The sequence below is a fragment of the Pongo abelii genome, chromosome 12 (assembly GCF_028885655.2).
Source record: "Pongo abelii isolate AG06213 chromosome 12, NHGRI_mPonAbe1-v2.0_pri, whole genome shotgun sequence".
In the NCBI taxonomy this organism is placed as follows: domain Eukaryota; kingdom Metazoa; phylum Chordata; class Mammalia; order Primates; family Hominidae; genus Pongo; species Pongo abelii.
Genome location: NC_071997.2, coordinates 58,691,031 through 58,713,397, shown reverse-complemented (window position 1 = coordinate 58,713,397; position 22,367 = coordinate 58,691,031). Strand labels below are relative to the sequence as shown.

The 22,367-nt window shown below is 39.6% G+C and overlaps 1 long non-coding RNA gene across 1 annotated transcript in view; it reads left to right on the top strand.

The window, feature by feature from the left end:
* Nucleotides 1-22,367, top strand: part of LOC134759393 (uncharacterized) — a 27,681-nt gene extending 5,314 nt beyond the window's left edge. Inside the window, exons 2-3 of the long non-coding RNA XR_010136271.1 lie at nt 20,900-21,020; nt 22,186-22,367. This is a non-coding gene — a long non-coding RNA (uncharacterized LOC134759393). The remainder of the gene's footprint in view (nt 1-20,899; nt 21,021-22,185) is intronic.

Genomic DNA, 22,367 nt, shown 5'->3' with positions numbered 1-22,367 from the left:
TTCTGGATTGTAGACTTTTTCCTGAGAGATCTGCTGTTAGTCTGATGGGCTTCCCTTTGTGGGTAACCCGACCTTTCTCTCTGGCTGCCTTTAACATTTTGTCCTTCATTTCAACCTTGGTGAATCTGACAATTATGTGTCTTGGAGTTGCTCTTCTTGAGGAGTATCTTTGTGGTGTTCTCTGTATTTCCTGAATTTGAATGTTGGCCTGCCTTGCTAGGTTGGGGAAGTTCTCCTGGATAATATCCTGCAGAGTATTTTCCAACTTGGTTCCATTCTCCCCATCACTTTCAGGTACACCAATCAGATGTAGATTTGGTCTTTTCACATAGTCCCATATTTCTTGGAGGCTTTGTTCATTTCTTTTTACTCTTTTTTCTCTAAACTTCTCTTCTCACTTCATTTCATTCATTTGATCTTCAATCACTGATACCCTTTCTTCCAGTTGATCAAATTGGCTACTGAAGCTTGTGCGTTCATCACGTAGTTCTCGTGCATGGTTTTCAGCTCCATCAGGTCATTTAAAGACTTCTCTACACTGGTTATTGTAGTTAGCCGTTCGTCTAATCTTTTTTCAAGGTTTTTAGCTTCTTTGCGATGGGTTTGAACTTTCTCCTTTAGCTTGGAGAAGTTTGATTATCTGAAGCCTTCTTGTCTCAACTCGTCAAAGTCATTCTCCGTCCAGCTTTGTTCCGTTGCTGGCAAGGAAGTGTATACCTTTGGAGGGGGAGGGGTGCTCTGATTTTTAGAATTTTCAGCTTTTCTGCTCTGGTTTCTCCCCATCTTTGTGGTTTCATCTACCTTTGGTCTTTGATGATGGTGACGTACAGGTGGGGTTTTGGTATGGATGTCGTTTCTGTTTGTTAGTTTTCCTTCTAACAGTCAGGACCCTCAGCTGCAGGTCTGTTGGAGTTTGCTGGAGGTCCACTCCAGACCCTGTTTGCCTGGGTATCAGCAGCGGAGGCTGCAGAATAGCAAATATTGCTGAACAGCAAATGTTGCTGCCTGATCGTTCCTCTGGAAGCTTCGTCTCCGAGGGGTACCCAGCCGTGCGAGGTGTCAGTCTGCCCCTCCTGGGGGGTGCCTCCCAGTAGGGTACTCGGGGGTCAGGGTCCCACTTGAGGAGGCAGTCTGTCCATTCTCAGATCTCAAACTCCGTGCTGGGAGAACTACTACTCTCTTCAAAGCTGTCAGACAGCGACATTTAAGTCTGCAGAGGTTTCTGCTGCCTTTTGTTCAGCTATGCCCTGCCCCCAGCGGTGAAGTCTACAGAGGCCGGCAGGCCTCCTTGAGCTGCGGTAGACTCCACCCAGTTCGAGCTTCCTGGCCGCTTTGTTTACCTACTCAAGCCTCAGCAATGAAGGGCATCCCTCTCCCAGCCTCGCTGCCAGCTTGCAGTTCGATCTCAGACTGCTGTGGTAGCAATAAGCGAGGCACTATGGGCATGGGACCCTCCAAGCCAGGCGCGGGATATAATCTCCTGGTGTGCTGTTTGCAAAGACCGTTGGAAAAGCGCAGTGTTGGGGTGGGAGTGACCTGATTTTCCAGGTGCTGTCTGTTACAGCTTCCCTTGGCTAGGAAAGGGAATTCCCTGACCCCTTGCACTTCCCGGGTGAGGTGATGATGCCTTGCCCTGCTTCGGCTCATGCTCAGTGGGCTGCACCCACTGTCCTGCACCCACTGTCTGACAAGTCCCAGTGAGATGAACCTGGTACCTTAGTTGGAAATGCAGAAATCACCCGTCTTCTGCATCGCTCACGCTGGGAGCTGTAGACTGGAGCTGTTCCTATTCGGACATCTTAGAATTGCCCAATGCTCCATCCTTATCTATAACCCAGCATTCTTCTATACCCTGTAGAAAGCACCCCTTACACTCAGACATGCACAGGAAGGAAGTTGCTAATTAGAGGGAAGACTCACTCACACTGTCCCCGGGCTCCACTCCAAAGGTGGCCAGTGCAGCTCTTTCACCTCCATTACCTCCAAGTGGTGCTGTCACTCACAGTAAGCCCAGAAGAGCAGGCTGACCTCCACATGGAACCACCTCATTTCCACTCCTCACTGCTGGCTGCTGGCTCCATGGATCCTCTAAAACCACCCCTGGTAAGATCACCAGGAGTCTCCTAACTGCCAAGTACCAGGAATGCTTTATAGTCCTCAAACATGCTGAATTCTGAGGGAGTTCCTGCATTCGTAAAGCTACTAGCAGTACCTGGGTGCTATGGTCTGAATATGTCCCCCTGAAACTACTATGTTGAAACCCCATCCCCAAGGTGATGGTATTCAGAGGTGGGGTCTTGGGAGGTGATTAGGTCATGAGAATGAAGCCTTCACATATGGGATCAGTGCCCTTATACAAAGACCCAAGGGAGCTTGTTTGCCCCTTCTGCCATGGAGGGGTACACAAAAATCGCCATTTATGAGGAATAGGTCCTTACCAGACATAAATCTACTGGCACTTTGATCTTGGATTCCCAGCCTCCAGAGCTGTGAGAAATAAATTTCTGTTTACAAGCTAAATGTAAAGTGTTTACCAGTTTATGGTAATTGTGTTATAGCAGCCTGAATGGACTAAGACACTGAAGTCAGTCCAAGAGCTTAGATGTAAGGGAAATAAGATCAGAAGAGAGATGTGCAAGAGACTGGCTCCTAGCAGAGCAACTAAGAATCAGCCAAATAATGTCAACCGAGGAGGCTTCTGGGTACAGCAGCCACCCAACTGCTTTAACACATGGCTCTTCATTTCATACCCCCTTCTCTCCTGGTCTGTCTTTCCCTCTTTGATGGTTCTTTTTCAAGCTTTCATTTTGAGTGTTCCTCAAATGGAAGCTTTCCTCAAGATGGAAAAGTTCATGTTTCCTTCCTAATAATTAATAGGAAAAAAATGCCAAATGGATAGAATGGACTCTGGATAAGAATGGAGAATTTTTTAAAGAAGAAGCAAATATGGTTTATGAATACATTTTAAAAGTGTACAAAAAAGAATATACAAAAAAACTCACTAGAAATCAAATAAATAAAAATCAAAATAATATCCAGCTTTTACCTATCATTGTGGTAAAGAATTAAAAGAATGGTATGAGCTAATGTAGGACAAGCACAAAGAAATGTGCAGACACACACACTTTTGAGGGAATACTGAAATGGGAGATCCAAGCTGGAGAATCATTACACAGCATGTCAAAATCCTTTTTTTAAATCAAAACAGAGTCTCACTCCATTGCTCAGGCCAGAGTGCAGTGGCACAGTCATAACTCACTGTAACCTCAAACTTACAGGTTCAAGTGATCCTCTGCCCTTGTCCTCTCAAGTAGCTGGGACTACAGGCACCCACCACCACATCTGGCTAATTAAAAAAAAAGTTTTTTTTAGAGACGGGATCCTGCTATGTTGCCCAGGCTGGTCCCTAATCCTTGGGCTCAAGCAGTCTTCCCACCTCAGCCTCCCAAAGCACTGAGATTACAGGAGTGAGCCTCCCTGCTCCACCTCAAAGTCCTTTGAAAAGACTTGATCCAAATTCAACTACTAGGGTTAGAGCTCAAGAAAGTAACTGGTCAAATGTGCAAAGATGTTTGTATAAGGATGTTTATCACTGTAAAGTTTATTGACATAGAAGCAACCTAATGTGCAACAAGAGGGGGACTGGCTGAATAAATCCTGCTCTATTTCTGTAGCACAGTACCTCACAGCCATGACCAATGCTGATGAGGGTTTACTGACATGAAAAACATTGTCCAATTATAGCACCAAGCAAGAAAAGATTATAAAACAATATGTTTGGATTTATTTTTGGAAAAATGATATCGAAAAATGATATCCACAAACAAGCATGCAGAGAGAAAAGTCTGAGTGGTTCCACCAAATGCTGGTAGCAGTTACCTCTGAAAAGAGGAATTATGGGGGATTCTCTGCATAAAAGATAAACTCTGAAGGTCTTTGCACATTGTAGGCACTTGGCCCTGCTTTCAGACAGTGAAACTGAGTCATTGGAATCTAAAGGGACTCAGGTATGATTGTGAGCTCCTAAAGGTAAGACCCGTGTCCGGTTTTATTTTATTATTTCAATTAATCCTATTAATGTATACAATTCAGTGGCATTTAGTACATTCACAATATTGTGCAACAACCACCCCTTTCTGGTTCCAAATCGTTTTTATCACCGCAAAAGGAAATTCCTTATTCATTAAGTGGTTCCCCCTTATTTCCCTCTCTCCCCAATCCCTGGCAACCTAATCTGCTTTCTGTCTCTATGGATTTATTTATTGTGGATATTTCATATAAATGGAATTGTACAATATCTGACCTTTTATGTGTGGCTTCTTTCAGTTAATGTTTTCAAAATTCATTCGTGTTGCATCATGCATCAGTATTTCATTCCTTTTCAGGGCTCAATAATATTCCATGTATGTTTATACCGCACTTTGTTTATCCATTCATTCATTGATGGACATTAAGGTTGTTTCTACGTTTTGGTTATTGTGAATGGTGCTGCTGTGAACATTCACGTACAAGCAGTTATTTGAATACCTATTATCAATTCTTTTGATGTATACCTAGGAGCGAAATTGCTGGTTCATATTTTAATCCTGTTTAACATTTTGAGAAAATGCCAAACTGTTTTCCAAAGTGTCAGCTGTAGTTTACTTTCCCACCAGCAGTGAATCTTATTTTACTCCACTGCCTGCCTCAGCACTACTGCCTAGAACATAAAGTGAAGAAGCAATAGCTGTTTTTTCCAAGAAGTTATTAGATGCCCGGCACTGTGAGAAAGAGGGTTTCCCATGTTGTGTAATTTCATGTTCATAACAGCCTTGGAGCTAAGGTTGGTATTATTAACATCCCCATTTGGCAAATGGGAAACTGAGGCCCAGAAACCTGAGGTTTCTTCTCCATGGCCCCATGTGGGAAGTGAAAGCTCAAACCTAAGGTAGCTCTGGCTCCAAAGCCTGCACTGTTTTACTTTTTCAGTACAGCATGCTGACCCTGCAGGCAGGCGTTTGACAAGTGTTTAGTGAGTCTGAAATTCGCATAAAGCCTCACAAGCCCAGAGAAGCAGCTCTGTCTGGAGGCGCATAAGATTCGCCAGTAAGGCCCCATCACCCCCATCCTGTTGCCAGTTGTCAGGACACCCTTGACGACATTCCCATATGTGACTAAGGCTCTATTCCTTCTTCAAGATCCAGTTTAGTGCTACCTGCTCCGTCCGCTTCTGACCACCCAACCACGTGAATCTGGTCTCAGTCCCTCCCTCCTTGGAAGCCTTTGCATTTCTCATTAAGCACTTGTATTGCTGCCATTTGGTGTTTACTTAATAATTAACTTGTCATAGTTAATTAGACTGGAAATTAACAGTTTATCTGCCCTGATAAACTATTTTATTTGTTTTTCTATTGCCTCTATGAACCTGCTTATAATAGGTCATTGTATTGTTGGAGTCGCTGTTACTCCCAGAGCTGTGGGGTTTGAGAGCAGCGTGTCAGTGCCACCCCATGCCTGCACCCAGGAAGATCACTCCTCCACTGGACCAGCCCAGCCTGGAAAGGGCCCAGTGAGACGGAAGGTGGACAATCCAGGGGCAGTACATTCTGGAAGTCTCAGAGGAAGAGAAAAATCGATTCAGACTCATTTAACGTAGGTTCCTGGAAAGGACATCGTCTCTCCCGATCTGTCATCAATAACCCAACATCAGATCAGTGCCCTGGACTTATCATTTGAAGGGGAATGAAAGTAGACAGATAGGTCATCCTTGGTTAGATGTCCAGAAATCTGAGGACGATGGTCCTAGCTCTTCAGAGAGGACACATTCTTTAATGAAACCTTTTAACAAATTCTCTACAGAAGATATCAGGTCCCAACACTTCAAGTAGCTTCATAGATATAGGTAATCAAAGGACTAATTATGAAGGTGTAGATGGGTAGAGGGGAGCAACAAGGATGGCACAGGAACCCATAGCCCTGAGGAGGAGGGAGAGTCGTTGGAACCTGAAAGGACCTGGGCAGAGCAGGCTGTCCTGAGAGCAGGCCTGGGGCCAAGGCACAATCAATACCAAGCCTGCCTCACGTTCTCTTCCCTCCACTCCTCAACTTGCTGCTGGCTTTCAGAAAAGTTAAGAACTTGCCGTTTCTACCCTTTTGTCATTGTTGTTGTCTTGTTATAAGGCAGAGAACAATATTGTATCCAGTTTTCTAGATATCGAAGTGGAAATCACATGTATATACCCAGTATATTTGTACCTATTAGTATTCTTATTGGTAATACTTTCTAGATGTTATGTAACTGCAGCGTTGGATTTTCTATTTGATTCAAAAGACGTATAAGAAATTTTTTTTTGCTAATTCCATGTTGGATTTATCATCCCTACTTATTAAGTTATAATTTTAATGTATTGTGATTAGAGACTGTACTGTGTTCTATTTGTGTTTTAAGGATACATAGAGGTTTCCTTTGTGGCTAAATATAAGTAATCCATGGGTGTTTTAAAGAAGGTAGAGTTTCCAAATAGAGTATGACATTCCAGTCACTGTCAGATTCCACACAACAACATTTCAGTCAGCCACACAACATATAAATGACAGCAGTCCCATGAGATTATAATAGTATATTTTTCCTACACCTTTTCTTTATGTAGATATTTTAGATACACAAATACTTATCACTGTGTTAAAATGACCTACAGTATTCAGTAGAGTAACATGCCGTACAGATTTGTAGCCTAGGAGCAATAGGCTGTACCTTATAGCCTAGATGTGTAGTAGGCTGTACCATCTAGTTTTGAGTAAACATACGCTGTGATGTTCACACAACAATGAAATCACCTAACGATGCATTTCTTAATATGCATCTATTAAATCATTTTACTAATTAAATTAATTATGTTCTTCCTGAATATTGATTTTCTTAATCTGTTGAGAACTTCAAAGAGTATATTTTAAGTTAATTGAATATAGCTTTTGTTAATTGAATGGTTTTATGTATACATATATATATATATATATATATTTTTTTTTTTTTTTTTTTTTTTGAGAAGGAATCTGACTCTGTCGCCCAGGTTGGAGGGCAGTGGTGCAATCTCGGCTTACTGCAACCTCTGCCTCCTGGATTCAAATGATTCTCCTGCCTCAGCCTCCCAAGTATCTTGGACTACAGGTGTGAACCACCATGCCCGGCTAATTTTTGTATTTTTAGTAGAGATGGGGTTTCACCATGTTGGCCAGGATGGTCTCAAACTCCAGACCTCAAGCGTTCCACCTGCCTCAGCTTCCCAAAGTGCTGAGATTACAGGCATGAGCCACCACACCCGACCTGGTTATATATATTTTTATTTTATGTCTAGCACATAAATATTAATGGCATGAATATTAATGACACTTTTTTCACTGTGAATCGTACCATAAATCATATAAAGTAGTAACTTTTGTTTTACATTTTGAATATGTTTTGCCTTTGATTCTACTTCATCAAATACAGTTTTATTAAGTGTGGATTTGCACCATTGCTCTTTGTCCATCCTTTTACTTTTGGCTTTTCTGAGTCACTTCACTCAAGTGGAAGTAGCAACTACTTGAATTTTACTTTTTCCCCCACCCAATTTGAAGGTCTTTTTTTGAAGTCAGTTCTACTTAAGTTCATTGTTGTAACAAATATGTTTGGTTTAAATTTTATCGTTTCCCTTTTTTTTTTTTTCCTTTTCTAGTAAACTTACTAAGTTAATGTTTGTTAAACTAAATTCCATTTCAAACGGTGGGGAGGAGTAAAAAACACCTAACATAAAGTTTACTATCTTAAGCATTCTTAAGTGTCCAGGTCAGTAATGTTAAATATATTCACATTGTTGTGAGACAGATCTCTAGAACATTTGAATATTGCAAACCTGAAACTCTATACCCATTGAATAACAACTTCCCTTGTCCTCCTCCCCCCAGCTTCTGATAACCACCATTCTACTTTCTGTCTCTGTGAATTTGTCGATACCAAGTTTGGAAGATAAGAAATATCTTTATTTATTTATTTATTTATTTATTTATTATTATACTTTAGGTTTTAGGGTACATGTGCGCAATGTGCAGGTTAGTTACATATGTATACATGTGCCATGCTGGTGCGCTGCACCCACTAACTCGTCATCTAGCATTAGGTATATCTCCCAATGCTATCCCTCCCCCCTTCCCCCCACCCTACAACAGCCCCCAGAGTGTGATGTTCCCCTTCCTATGTCCATGTGTTCTCATTGTTCAATTCCCACCTATGAGTGAGAATATGCGGTTTTTGGTTTTTTGTTCTTGCAATAGTTTACTGAGAATCGTGATTTCCAATTTCATCCATGTCCCTACAAAGGACATGAACTCATCATTTTTTATGGCTGCATAGTATTCCATGGTGTGTATGTGCCACATTTTCTTAATCCAGTCTATCATTTTTGGACATTTGGGTTGGTTCCAAGTCTTTGCTATTGTGAATAATGCCGCAATAAACATACGTGTGCATGTGTCTTTATAGCAGCATGATTTATAATCCTTTGGGTATATACCCAGTAATGGGATGGCTGGGTCAAATGGAATTTCTAGTTCTAGATCCCTGAGGAATCACCACACTGACTTCCACAAGGGTTGAACTAGTTTACAGTCCCACCAACAGTGTAAAAGTGTTCCTGTTTCTCCACATCCTCTCCAGCACCTGTTGTTTCCTGACTTTTTAATGATCGCCATTCTAGCTGGTGTGAGATGGTATCTCATTGTGGTTTTGATTTGCATTTCTCTGATGGCCAGTGATGGTGAGCATTTTTTCATGTGTTTTTTGGCTGCATAAATGTCTTCTTTTGAGAAGTGTCTGTTCATGTCCTTCGCCCACTTTTTGATGGGGTTGTTTTTTTCTTGTAAATTTGTTTGAGTTCATTGTAGATTCTGGATATTAGCCCTTTGTCAGATGATTAATTCCTGATTTTGTGTTATAAGACAAATAAAATATCTACCCTTTAGTGACTGACTCATTTCACTTAGCATAAGATCCTTAAGATTCATCCATGTTGTAGCATGTGACAGGATTTCCTCCCTTTTTAAGTCAGGATAATTTTCCATGGGTTGTGTGTGCCACATTTATGTATCCATTCCTCAGTGGATGGGCATCTGTGTTGCCTCCACCTTTTGCCTGTTGTGAGTTGTGCTGCTGTGAACATGGGTATGCTATTAGCTTTTTGAGTCCCTGCTTACTGTGCTTTTGGAGACATACTCAGGAGAGGGATTACTGAATCAAATGGTGGTTCTAAGTTTCACCTTTGGAGGAACCTCAATACTGATTTCCAGAGCAGTTGTGCCATTTTACATTGCCACCGACAGCACACATGAGACCCATTTTCTCTACATCCTCACCAACACTTGTTATTTTCTTTTTTTTTATAATAGCCGTCCTAGGGGGTGTGAGGTGATATTTCAGTGTTGTTTTGATTTGCATTGCTCTGATGATTAGTGATATAGAGCATCTTTTCACATGCTTGTTGGCCATTTGTATATCAACTTTGGAGAAATGTTTATTCAATTCCTTTGCCCATTTTTGGTCAGGTTATTGATTTTGTTGTCATTGTTGAATTCTGAGAGTTATTTGTGTATTCTGTATATCAGAATCATGATTTACAAATATTTTCTCCCAATCCATAGGTTGTCTTTTACTCTGTTAAATGCGTCCCCTGAGGCACAAGTTAAACCTGGTGGTCCCATTTCTCTATTTTTGCTTTTGTTGCCTGTGCTTTTGGTGTCATATTCAAGAAAGCATTGCCATATTTAATGTCACAAAGCCTTTCCTGTATGTTTTCTTCCAAGACTTTTATAGTTTTAGGCCTTACAACATAGGTCTTTAATCCATTTTGGGTTAATTTTTTTATATAAGACAAGAGTCCAACTTCATTCTTTTGCATGTGGATGTCCAGGTTTCCAAGCATCATTTGTGAAAAATCTTTTCTTTTCCCATTGAGTGGTCTTGGCACCCTTGTCAAAAATCATTTGGGCCAGGGACAGTGGCTCCCGCCTGTAATCCCAGCAATTTGGGAGGCCAAGGTGGGCGGATCGCTTGATGTCAGGAGTTCAAGACCAGCCTGGCCAACATGGTGAAACCCTGTCTCTACTAAAAATACAAAAAAATTAGCTGGATGTGGTGGTGCACGTCTGTAGTCCTAGCTACTCAGGAGGCTGAGACAGGAGAATCACTTGAACCCAGGAGGCAGAGGTTGCAGTGAGCCAAGATAGTGCCACTGCACTCCAGCCTGGGTGACAGAGCAAGACTCTGTCTCAAAAAAAAAAAAAAAATCATTTGACCATATATGTGAGAGTTTATTTGTATGCACTTTATCATATTTCATTGGTCTATTTGTCTGTCTTTATGCTACTATCACACTGTTTTGATTATTGCACATTTGGTAATATGTTTGGGTTTTCGGTTGTTGTTTGTTATTGTGGTTTATTCGTTTTTTGTAGAGATGGGGTCTCACTATGTTTCCCAGTCTGACATCAAACTTCTGGGCTCAAGTGATTCCCCAGTCTTGGTCTCCAGAAGTCCTGAGATTACAGGTCTGAGATGCCATGCCCAGCCAGTAATATGTTTTAAAATCAGGAAATGTGAGTCCTCCAACATTGTTGTTCTCTTTCAAAATTATTTTGGCTGTTCAGGATATCTTATGATTTTTACTGATTTATTGCCATTTCCAATCTTTTTTATTCATTACTATGTAATATATGCTTCTTCTTGTTGTTTTTTTTTTTTTTTTTTTTTTTTTTTTGGAAACAGAGTCTCGCTCTGTTGCCCAGGCTGGAGTGCAGTGGCATGATTTCGGCTCACTGCAACCTCTGCCTCCTGGGTTCAAGCAATTATCTTGCCTCAGCCTCCTGACTAGCTGGGATTACAGGTGTGTGCCACCACACCCGGCTAATTTTTTGTATTTTTAGTAGAGATGGGGTTTCACTATGGTGGTCAGGCTGGTCTCCAACTCCTGACCTCGTGATCTGCCCACCTCAGCCTCCCAAAGTGCTAGGATTACAGGCCTGAACCACCATGCCCAGCCATAATATATGTTTCTTTGAGCTGTTTTTCTGATAACTTAGCAGCCATGTAATCTAGTTAACTAATATCCTTCAACCACTTTCTCAATCTATCACTCTCAGACACAAAGCAGTATCTATTGACTCTATCATATGAAAAATTAAGAAACTGCACTTCTCCCCACCTGTGCCCCCACATACAGACATTCCCCCAACTAACCAATAATGGTTATATTTTGTGGATTTTGCGTCAGCTCATTGTAGTAGTATTGCCACATTGACTAGCTTTACTTATTTCTGGATTCTTGTAGGTTTTTAAGATTTTAAGTCTATTTACTTTTCTAGGGTATGTCTCAATGTTGGTCAAGCTCTGTTTTTTTTTTTAATTGAGATAAAATTCACGTACCATACAATTCATTCTTTTTTAGCATATAATTCAGCATGTTTTTGTATGTTCAGAAAGTTATACATCCTTCACCCCTAATTCCTGAATATTTTTGTCTCCCCAAAAAGAAACTATGTGCCCATTAGCAGTTACCTCCCATTACCTTTGTTCTTGCACCCCCGCCTCAGCCCTGGCAACCACTAATCTACTTTCTGTCTCTATGGATTTGCCTATTTGAAACATTCCACATAAATGGAATTGTAAAATATGTGGCTTTTTGTATCTAGCTTCTTTGACTTAACATGATATTTTTAAGGTTGTAGCGTATATCAATACTTCATTTTTTGGTTTGCAGAATAAAATCCGTTATGTGGATTTACAACATTTTCTTTATATATTCATGAATGGATGGATACTTGAGTTGTTTGTACTTTTTTACTTTCACAAATAATGCTGTTATAAATTGTTATAGATTGTGTACAAGTTTTTGTGTGGATGTAATTTTTTCAGTTCTCTTGGATATACACATAGGAGTAGAAAAGCTGGGTCATATGGTAACTCTCTGTTTAACCTTTGAGTAACTCCCAAACTGTTTTCCAAAGTGGCTGTGCCACATTATATTTCCACCAGGATCATATTAGAGCTTCAATATTTCCATGTCCTCGTCAATATTTGTTATTTTCTGATTTTTGATTATAGCCATCCTAATGAGTGTGAAGTGTCATCTCATTGTGGTTTTGATTTGCATTTCTCTACTGACTAATGATGAGAAGCACCTTTTTAAGTGCCTATTAGCCATTTGAATATCTTCTTTGGAGAAGTTTCTATTCAGATCCTATGCTCATGTTTAAATTGGCTTATTTTTGTTATTTTATTATTGGGTTCGACGTGTTCTCCATATATTCGGAATAGCAGTCCCTTATTCAGTATATTATTTGAAAACATGTCTCCCATTCTTTGGGATGCTTTTCACTTTCTTGATGGTATCATTTGCAGTACAAAATTTTTAGTTTTGACAAAGACCAATTTATGTACTTTTGTCATTTGTGTTTTTCATGTTGTGTCTAAAACTATTGCCTAACCTAACATCACACACAAAAAAGTTTACTTCTTTGCTTTCTTCTAAGAGTATTATAATTTTAGCTCTTAAATTAGTGTCTATGATAATTTTTTAGCTGATTTTTGTATGTGATGTGAGGCCGGGGATACTCTTTCATTCTTTTGCATATGGATATCCAGTTGACCTTGCACCATTTGTTGCAGAGACTATTCTTTCTTCCATTAAGTTGTCTGGGGTCCTTTGCCAAAAATTAATTGACCATAACTGTAAGAGTTTATTTCTAGACTCTTAATTCTATTTCATTGATCCATATGTCTCTGCAAATGCCACCACCACACTGTCTTGTTGTGGTGTTCTTGTGGTAAATTTTGATGTGTGAGTCCCCCAACTTTGTTTTTCTTTTCTAAAATTGCTTTAGCTATTTATGGGTTCTGTGAACTTTAAGATCAGCTTGCCAGTCTCTGAAAAAAAATAAAAGGCAGCTTGAATCTTGGTAGGGATGTCATTGAATCTATTGTTGGAATTGGGGAGTACTGACATCTTAAAAATATTAAGACTTCTTATCTATGAACACAGGATCTATTCCCATTTAGTTAAGTCTTTCATTTCTTTCAACAATGTTTATAGTTTTTACTTCTTTGCAGTTCGGCACATCTGTCATTAAATGTATTTCTATATATTTTCTTCTTTCTAATGCCATTGTAAATGAATTTGTTTTCCTAATTTCATTTCTAGGTTGTTTACTGCTAGTGTATAGAAATACAACTGATTTTTCTTACATTGATCGTAGATTATACAAGCTTGCTGAACTTGTTTATCAGCTCTAGTAATTTGTGTGTGTATATATGTGCCTTAGGATTTTCTGTATAGAATACCATGTAATCTTCAAATAGAGATGGTTTTTCTTTCTAATCTCATGCTATTTTTTTCTTTTTCTTTGCTGATTGCCTTTGTTTGAACCTCCAGAACTATGTTGAATAGAAGTGGCAAGAATGGATGTCCTTGTCTTGTTCCTAATCTTAAAGGGGAAAGCTTGACAGTCATTAAGCATAATGTGAGGGATGAGTTATTTGTAGATGCCCTTAACAGGTTGAGGAAGTTCCCTTCCATTCCTAGTTTGTTGAGTGTTTTTACCATGAAAGGGTTTTTTATTTTGCCAGATGCCTTTTGTATTTCTATTGAGCTGATTATATGTTTTCCCTTTATTCTATTAATATGGTGCATTATATTGATTTATTCATATGATGAACCAACCTTGCATTCCTAAGATAAATCCCACTTGGTTTTGATGTGTAATCCCTCTTCTGTCTTCTTGGATTCAGTTAGCTAGTTTTTGTAGTATTTTGCATCTGTATTCACAAGGGATATTGGTTTGCAGTTCTCCTGTGATATCTTTGTCTGCCTTTGATATCAGGATAATACTGGCCTACATAGAAGGAATCAAGAAGTGATCTTTCTGGTTATGTTTTTTGTATGAGATTGTGAATAATTGGTGTTACCTCTTCTTTAAATATTTGGCAGAACTTATCAGTGAAGCTTGGTCCAAGCTTTACTTTTGGAGAAGTTTTCTGATTATTAACACAGTCTTTTCTCATTATAAGCCTACTGAGAGTTTTTATTTCTTCTTGAATCGATTTTGATCATTTCTTTATCTAGAAATTTGTCTACTTCATGTAGGTTGTCTAATATCTTGGTATATGATTGTTCATAGTATCCCCTCATCCATTCTTAATTTTAGTGATTTGAATCTTCGGTTTTTCCTTGGTGAATCTAGCTGAAGATTTCAGTTTTTGTTGATGTTTTCAAAAACCAAACTTTTGTTTTCTTTAATTTTCTCTTGCATTTTCCTAATCTCTGTTTTATTTATTTCCATTCTAACATTTAGCATTTTCCTCCTTCTCCTTGTTTTAGTTTTAGTTACATAGAACTTTAGTTCTAGGGTACATGTGTACAACGTGCAGATTTGCTACATATGTATACATGCGCCATGTTGGTGTGTTGCACCCATTAACTGGTCATTTACATTAGGCATATCTCCGAATGCTATCCTTCCCCCCTCCCCCCACCCCACAACAGTGTGTGATGTTCCCCACCCTGTGTCCAAGTGTTCTCATTGTTCAATTCCCACCTATGAGTGACATAGGTGTTTGTTTTTCTATCCTTGTGATAGTTTGCTCAGAATGATGGTTTCCAGCTTCATCCATGTCTCTACAAAGGACATGAACTCATCTTTTTTTATCACTGCATAGTATTCCATGGTGTATATGTGCCACATTTTCTTAATCCAGTCTATCACTGATGGACATTTGGGTTGGTTCCAGGTCTTTGCTATTGTGAATAGTGCCACAATAAATATACGTGTGCATGTGTCTTGATAGTAGCATGATTTATAATCCTTTGGGTATATAGCCAGTAATGGGATGGCTGGGTCAAATGGTATTTCTAGTTCTAGATCCTTGAGGAATCACCACACTATCTTCCACAATAGTTGAACTAATTTACCATCCCAACAACAGTGTAAAAGTGTTCCTATTTCTCCATATCCTCTCCAGCACCTGTTGTTTCCTGACTTTTTAATGATTGCCATTCTAACTGGTGTGAGATGGTATCTCATTGTGGTTTTGATTTGCATTTCTCTGATGGCCAATGATGATGACCATTTTTTCTTGTGTCTGTTGGCTGCATAAATGTCTTCTTTTGGGAAGTGTCTGTTCATATCCATTGCCTAGTTTTGATGGGGTTGTTTGATTTTTTTCTTGTAAATTTGTTTACGTTCTTTATAGATTCTGGATATTAGCCCTTTGTCAGATGGGTAGATTGTAAAAATTTTCTCCCATTCTGTAGGTTGCCTGTTCACTCTGATGGTGGTTTCTTTTGTTCTGCAGAAGCTCTTTGGTTTAATTAGATCCCATTTGTCTAATTTGTCTTTTGTTGTCATTGCTTTTGGTGTTTTAGTCATGAAGTCCTTGCCTATGCCTATGTCCTGAATGGTATTGCCTAGGTTTTCTTTTAGGGTTTTTATGGTTTTAGGTCTGACATTTAAGTCTTTAATCCATCTCGAATTAATTTTTGTATAAGCTCTAAGGAAGAGATCCAGTTTCAGCTTTCTATATATGTCTAGCCAGTTTTCCCAGCACCATTTATTAAATAGAGAATCCTTTCCCCATTGCTTGTTTTTGTCAGGTTTGTCAAATGTCAGATGGTTGTAGATGTGTGGCATTATTTCTGAGGGCTCTGTTCTGTTCCGTTGGTCTATATCTCTGTTTTGGTTACCAGTACCATGCTATTTTGGTTACTGTAGCCTTGTAGTATAGTTTGAAGTCAGGTAGCATGATGCCTCCAGCTTTATTCTTTTGGCTTAGGATTGTCTTGGCAATGCGGGCTTTTTTGGTTCCATATGAACTTTAAAGTAGGTTTTTCCAATTCTATGAAGAAAGTCATTGGTAGCTTGATGGGGATGGTATTGAATCTATAAATTACTTTGGACAGTATGGCCATTTTCACAATATTGATTCTTCCTATCCATGAGCATGGAATGTTCTTCCATTTGTTTGTGTCCTCTTCTATTTCATTGAGCAGTGGTTTGTAGTTCCCCTTGAAGAGGTCCTTCGCATCCCTTGTAAGTTGGATTCCTAGGTATTTTATTCTCTTTGAAGCAATTGTGAATGGGAGTTCACTCATGATTTGGCTCTCTGTTTGTCTGTTATTGGTGTATAGGAACACTTGTGATTTTTGCACATTGATTTTGTATCCTGAGACTTTGCTGAAGTTGCTTATCAGCTTAACAAGATTTTGGGCTGAGACAATGGAGTTTTCTAAATATACAATCAAGTCATCTGCAAACAGGGACAATTTGACTTCCTCTTTTCCTAATTGAATACCCTTTATTTCTTTCTCCTGCCTGATTGCCCTGGCCAGAACTTCCAACACTGTGTTGAATAGGAGTGGTGAGAGAGGGCATCTCTGTCTTGTGCCAGTTTTCAAAGGGAACGCTTCCAGTTTTTGCCTATTCAGTATGATATTGGCTGTGTGTTTGCCATAAATAGCTCTTATTATTTTGAGATATGTCCCATCAATACCTAGTTTATTGAGAGTTTTTAACATGAAGGGCTGTTGAATTTTGTTAAAGGGCTTTTCTGCATCTATTGAGATAATCATGTGGTTTTTGTCTTTGGTTCTGTGTATATGATGGATTACATTTATTGATTTGCATATGTTGAACCAGCCTTGCATCCCAGGGATGAAGCCAACATGATCATGGTGGATAAGCTTTTTGATGTGCTGCTGGATTCGGTTTTCCAGTATTTTATTGAGGATTTTTGCATCAATATTCATCAGGGATATTGGTCTAAAATTCTCTTTTTTGGTTGTGTCTCTGCCCGGCTTTGGTATCAGGATGATGCTGGCCTCATAAAATGAGTTAGGGAGGATTCCCTCTTTTTCTATTGATTGGAATAGTTTCAGAAGGAATGGTACCAGCTCCTCTTTGTAGCTCTGATAGAATTCGGCTGTGAATCTTTCTGGGCCTGGACTTTTTTTGGTTGATAGGCTATTAATTATTGCCTCATTTTCAGCGCCTGTTATTGGTCTATTCAGGGATTCAACTTCTTCCTGGTTTAGTCTTTGGAACGTGTATGTGTCCAGGAATTTATCCATTTCTTCTAGATTTTCTAGTTTATTTACATAGAGGTGTTTATAGTATTCTCTGATGGTAGTTTGTATTTCTGTGGGATCGGTGGTGATATCCCCTTTATCATTTTTTATTGCATCTATTTGATTCTTCTCTCTTTTCTTCTTTATTAGTCTTGCTAGCCGTCTATCAATTTTGCTGATCTTTTCAAAAAACAGCTCCTGGATACATTGATTTTTTGAAGGATTTTTTGTGTCTCTATCTCCTTCAGTTCTGCTCTGATTTGAGTTATTTCTTGCCTTCTGCTAGCTTTTGAATGTGTTTGCTCTTGCTTCTCTAGTTTTTTTAACTGTGACTTTAGGGTGTCAATTTTAGATCTTTCCTGCTTTCTCTTGTGGGCATTTATTGCTATAAATTTCCCTCTACACACTGCTTTAAATGTGTCCCAGAGATTATGGTATGTTGTGTCTTTGTTCTCATTGATTTCAAAGGACATATTTATTTCTGCCTTCATTTCATTATGTACCCAGTAGTCATTCAGGAGCAGGTTGTTCAGTTTCCATGTAGTTGAGCAGTTTTGAGTGAGCTTCTTAATCCTGAGTTCTAATTGGATTGCACTGTGGTCTGAGAGACAGTTTGTTATAATTTCTGTTCTTTTACATTTCCTAAGGAGTGCTTTACTTCCACCTATGTGGTCAATTTTGGAATAAGTGTGATGTGGTGCTGAGAAGAATGTATATTCTCTTGATTTGGGGTGGAGAGTTCTGTAGATGTCTATTAGGTCTGTTTGGTGCAGAGCTGAGTTCAATTCCTGGATATCCTTGTTAACTTTCTGTATTGTTGATCTGTCTAATGTTGACAGTGGGGTGTTAAATTCTCCGATTATTATTGTGTGGAAGTCTAAGTCTCTTTGTGGGTCTCTAAGGACTTGCTTTATGCATCTGGGTGCTCCTGTATTGGGTGCATATATATTTATGATAGTTAGCTCTTCTTGTTGAATTGATTCCTTTACCATCATGTAATGGCCTTCTTTGTCTCTTTTGATCTTTGTTGGTTTAAAGTCTGTTTTATCGGAGGCTAGGACTGCAACCCCTGCCTTTTTTTGTTTTCCATTTGCTTGGTAGATCTTCCTCCATCCCTTTATTTTGAACCTGTATGTGTCTGTGCACATGAGATGGGTCTCCTGAATACAGCACACTGATGGGTCTTGACTCTTTATCCCATTTGCCAGTCTGTGTCTTTTAATTGGAGCATTTAGCCCATTTACATTTAAGGTTAATATTGTTATATGTGAATTTGATCCTGTCATTATGATGTTAGCTGGTTATTTTGCTCGTTAGTTGATGCAGTTTCTTCGTAGTATCGATGTTCTTTACAATTCGGCATATGTTTGAAGTGGCTGGTACCAGTTGTTCCTTTCCATATTTAGTGCTTCCTTCAGGAGCTCTTGTAAGGCAGGCCTGGTGGTGAGAAAATCTCTCAGCATTTGCTTGTCTGTAAAGTATTTTATTTCTCCTTCACTTATGAAGCTTAGTTTGGCTGGATATGAAATTCTGGGTTGAAAATTCTTTTCTTTAAGAATGTTGAATATTGGCCCCCACTCTCTTCTGGCTTGTAGAGTTTCTGCTGAGAGATCAGTTGTTAGTCTGATGGGCTTCCCTTTGTGGGTAACCTGACCTTTCTTTCTGGCTGCCCTTAAGATTTTTTCCTTCATTTCAACTTTGGTGAATCTGACAATTATGTGTCTTGGAGTTGCTTTTCTCAAGGAGTATCTTTGTGGCGTTCTCTGTATTTCCTGAATTTGAATGTTGGCCTGCCTTGCTAGGCTGGGGAAGTTCTCCTGGATAATATCCTGCAGAGTGTTTTCCAACTTGGTTCCATTCTCCCTGTCACTTTCAGGTACACCAATCAGACGTAGATTTGGTCTTTTCACATAGTCCCATATTTCTTGGAGGCTTTGTTCATTTCTTTTTACTCTTTTTTCTCTAAACTTCTCGCTTCATTTCATTCATTTGATCTTCAGTCACTGATACTCTTTCTTCCACTTGATTGAATCGGCTACGGAAGCTTGGGCATCTATCACGTAGTTCATGTGCCATGGTTTTTAGCTCCATCAGGTCATTTAAGGTATTCTCGATGCTTTTTATTCTAGTTAGCCAGTCGTCTCATCTTTTTTCAAGGCTTTTAGCTTCTTTGCAATGGGTTCGAACATCCTCCTTTTGCTCAGAGAAGTTTGTTATTACCAATCATCTGATGCTTGCTTCTGTCAACTCGTCAAAGTCATTCTCCGTCCAGCTTTGTTCCATTGCTGGCAAGCAGCTTTGTTCCTTTGGAGAGGAAGAGGTGCTCTGATTTTTAGAATTTTCAGCTGTTCTGCTCTGGTTTCTCCCCATCTTTGTGGTTTTATCTACCTTTGGTCTTTGATGATGGTGATGTACAGATGGGGTTTTGGTGTGGATGTCCTTTCTGTTTGTTAGTTTTCCTTCTAACAGTCAGGACCCTCAGCTTCAGGTCTGTTGGAGTTTGCTGGAGCTCCACTCCTGATCCTGTTTGCCTGCGTATCACCAGCGGAGGCTGCAGAACAGCAAATATTGCAGAACAGCAAATGTTGCAGCCTTATCCTTCTCCTGGAAGCTTAGTCTCAGAGGGGCACCCAGCTGTATGAGGTGTCAGTTGGCCCCTAATGAGAGATGTCTCCCAGTTAGGCTACTCGGGTGTCAGGGACCCACTTGAGGAGGCAGTCTGTCCGTTCTCAGATCACAAACTCCATGCTGGGAGAAGCACTACTGTCTTCAAAGCTGTCAGACAGGGATGTTTAAGACTGCAGAAGTTTCTGCTGCCTTTTGTTCAGCTATGCCCTGCCTTAGAGGTGGAGTCTACAGAGGCAGGCAGACCTTGTTGAGCTGCGGTGGGCTCCACCCAATTCGTGCTTTCCGGCCGCTTTGTTTACCTACTCAAGCCTCAGCAATGGTGGACACCCCTCCCCCAGCCTCGCTGCTGCCTTGCAGTTCGATCTCAGACTACTCTGCTAGCAGTGAGTGAGGCTCTGTGGGCATGGGACCCTCCAAGCCAGGCGTGGGGTATAATCTTCTGGTGTGCCATTTGCTTAGACTGTTGGAAAAGTGCAGTATTAGGGTGTGAGTGTCCTGATTTTCCAAGTACCATCTGTCACAGCTTCCCTTGGCTGGTAAAGGGAATTCCCCTACCCCTTGCACTTCCCAGATGAGATGATGCCCCACCCTGCTTCAGCTCACATTCCATGGGCTGCACCCACTGTCCAACAAGCCCCATTGAGATGAACCTCGTACCTCAGTTGGAAATGCAGAAATCACCTGTCTTCTGCATCCCTGATGCTGTGAGCTATAGACTGGAGCTATTCCTATTCAGCTATCTTGGAACCCTCCGGTGGTTTTGAAGTTCATCACTTTTTTTAGCTATCTCCAGGCCTCCTTATCTCACATGAAAATTATATGCAAGTGTCACTTCAGAATTTCATTCTGAAGATGCATCAGACTAATGTTTGGCTAGCATTCTCTTCAGAGTTTTTCCAAGCCCGATGAAAATAGCCAGACTTTTTTTGTCTTACCACCTTACAACAAACAGCTTAAGTCCTATCCAACTACAACATTCTCCCTATCACAGATACAAGGCAGCATGTTCACATTATCTCAAGCTTCCTCCAAATGCATCTCAACAGGTTGAACTGGATTAGAAAGAGGACTTGTTGGCTTGCTTATCCTGTGGGTAACTGTGACATTGACTGCAGGTAATAATAACAAGATCTCTTTTATTTTTCTAGGTAGCAAACCATGTGATTTCTTCTGACTCTGTTTCCTCTTCTGCCAGTAGTTTCCTGAGATCGAACTCTACTTTTTGCAACAAGCAAAATGTACACATGTTAAACAAAGGCACACAAGCAGGTAATTACTTGAATCTAAACTTTTTCATTGAAATACATTGAAATGGCTCTTAAACATATAAGATACTCAACCTCAATCATAATAAAGGACATGAAGATAAAACTATATCCAACTGCCAATTTTCATCTTATCAGATTGGAATAAATTCAAGTTTGATGGCAAGTTTGTGGGCAAGAGTGTAGGGAAGTGGGTTCCCTTGTATATTCCAGTGGGAGTAGAAGTTGGTTCACTGTGAAAGGCAATTTGACAGGTCCTATCAAAATTACTTTCACTCAGCATTTTTGCCTTTGAAATGTCTGCTATAGATATACTATGAATATGTGGAATTTAACCTATAGATATACTTGCATATGTGCAAAATAGTGTACAAAACCACTGAAACATTGTTTTTTATAGCAGAAGATTAAAATGAATTTAGGTATTCCTCAATAGCTGAATGATTACATAAATTATTGTATATCTAGATAATGAATGAAATTCTACATAGAATGAAGAAGCTCTCTCTGTACTAACATGGAAAGATCTCCAAGGCATATAATTGATTTTAAGAAAAGGTACAGAACAGTGTATAGCATACTACAATATGAGTTTTTTTTTTAATAAAAGAAATAAAGGAGGGAAGAGAATTGCTTAAATTCTCTTAAATTGCAAAATGAATTCTCTGGAACCATATGGGGTTGTGAACAGAATAAATGGAGAGCAGAAGTGGGAAGGAGGATTTTTAGCTATTGCCTTTCTATACTTTTGGTATCATAAAATAAAAATAAATAAACTTTCTTGATTTGTTTCTTCCCTTCAAATCCTGTCTTTACTTCTGTCAGCCTCTTCCATAGCTGGGTGACTACCAAAAGGACTCTAAGTATTTATTGTCTTTCTGCCTTGGGATCCAAGTTGAAATTCTTTACCCTTTGAACCCATATTCATTCTTCTTTCCCTCTCATACTTAAAATGACTTACAAATAAAACTCTTTCTTTTTTCTTCTCCCTCTTTTTCCCTCCTACTCTCCCCTGTCCCTCCTTCTCTTTCTCTCTCCTCTCATCCCTCCATCCCACACAAAGGGATTGTATTTTTGAAACATTAAAAAGGTTCACATACTCACTTGAATAAACCTGTTAACTCAGCCTCAAGGTTACTCCCAGAGACACCTGTGATCCTTCCCCTCAGATAACTTGGAGATTGTGAATGGTGCTGAAAAACACACTCGAGCCAACTCCAAGTTCCAGCGAGGCTAAATTGGAAGAGGACAGTAATGTGACTTCTTGGTCAGAAGAAAAACGTGAAGAGAAAATGCTCTTTACTGGTTATCCTGAGGACAGAAAGTTAAAAAAGAACAAGAAGAATTCCCA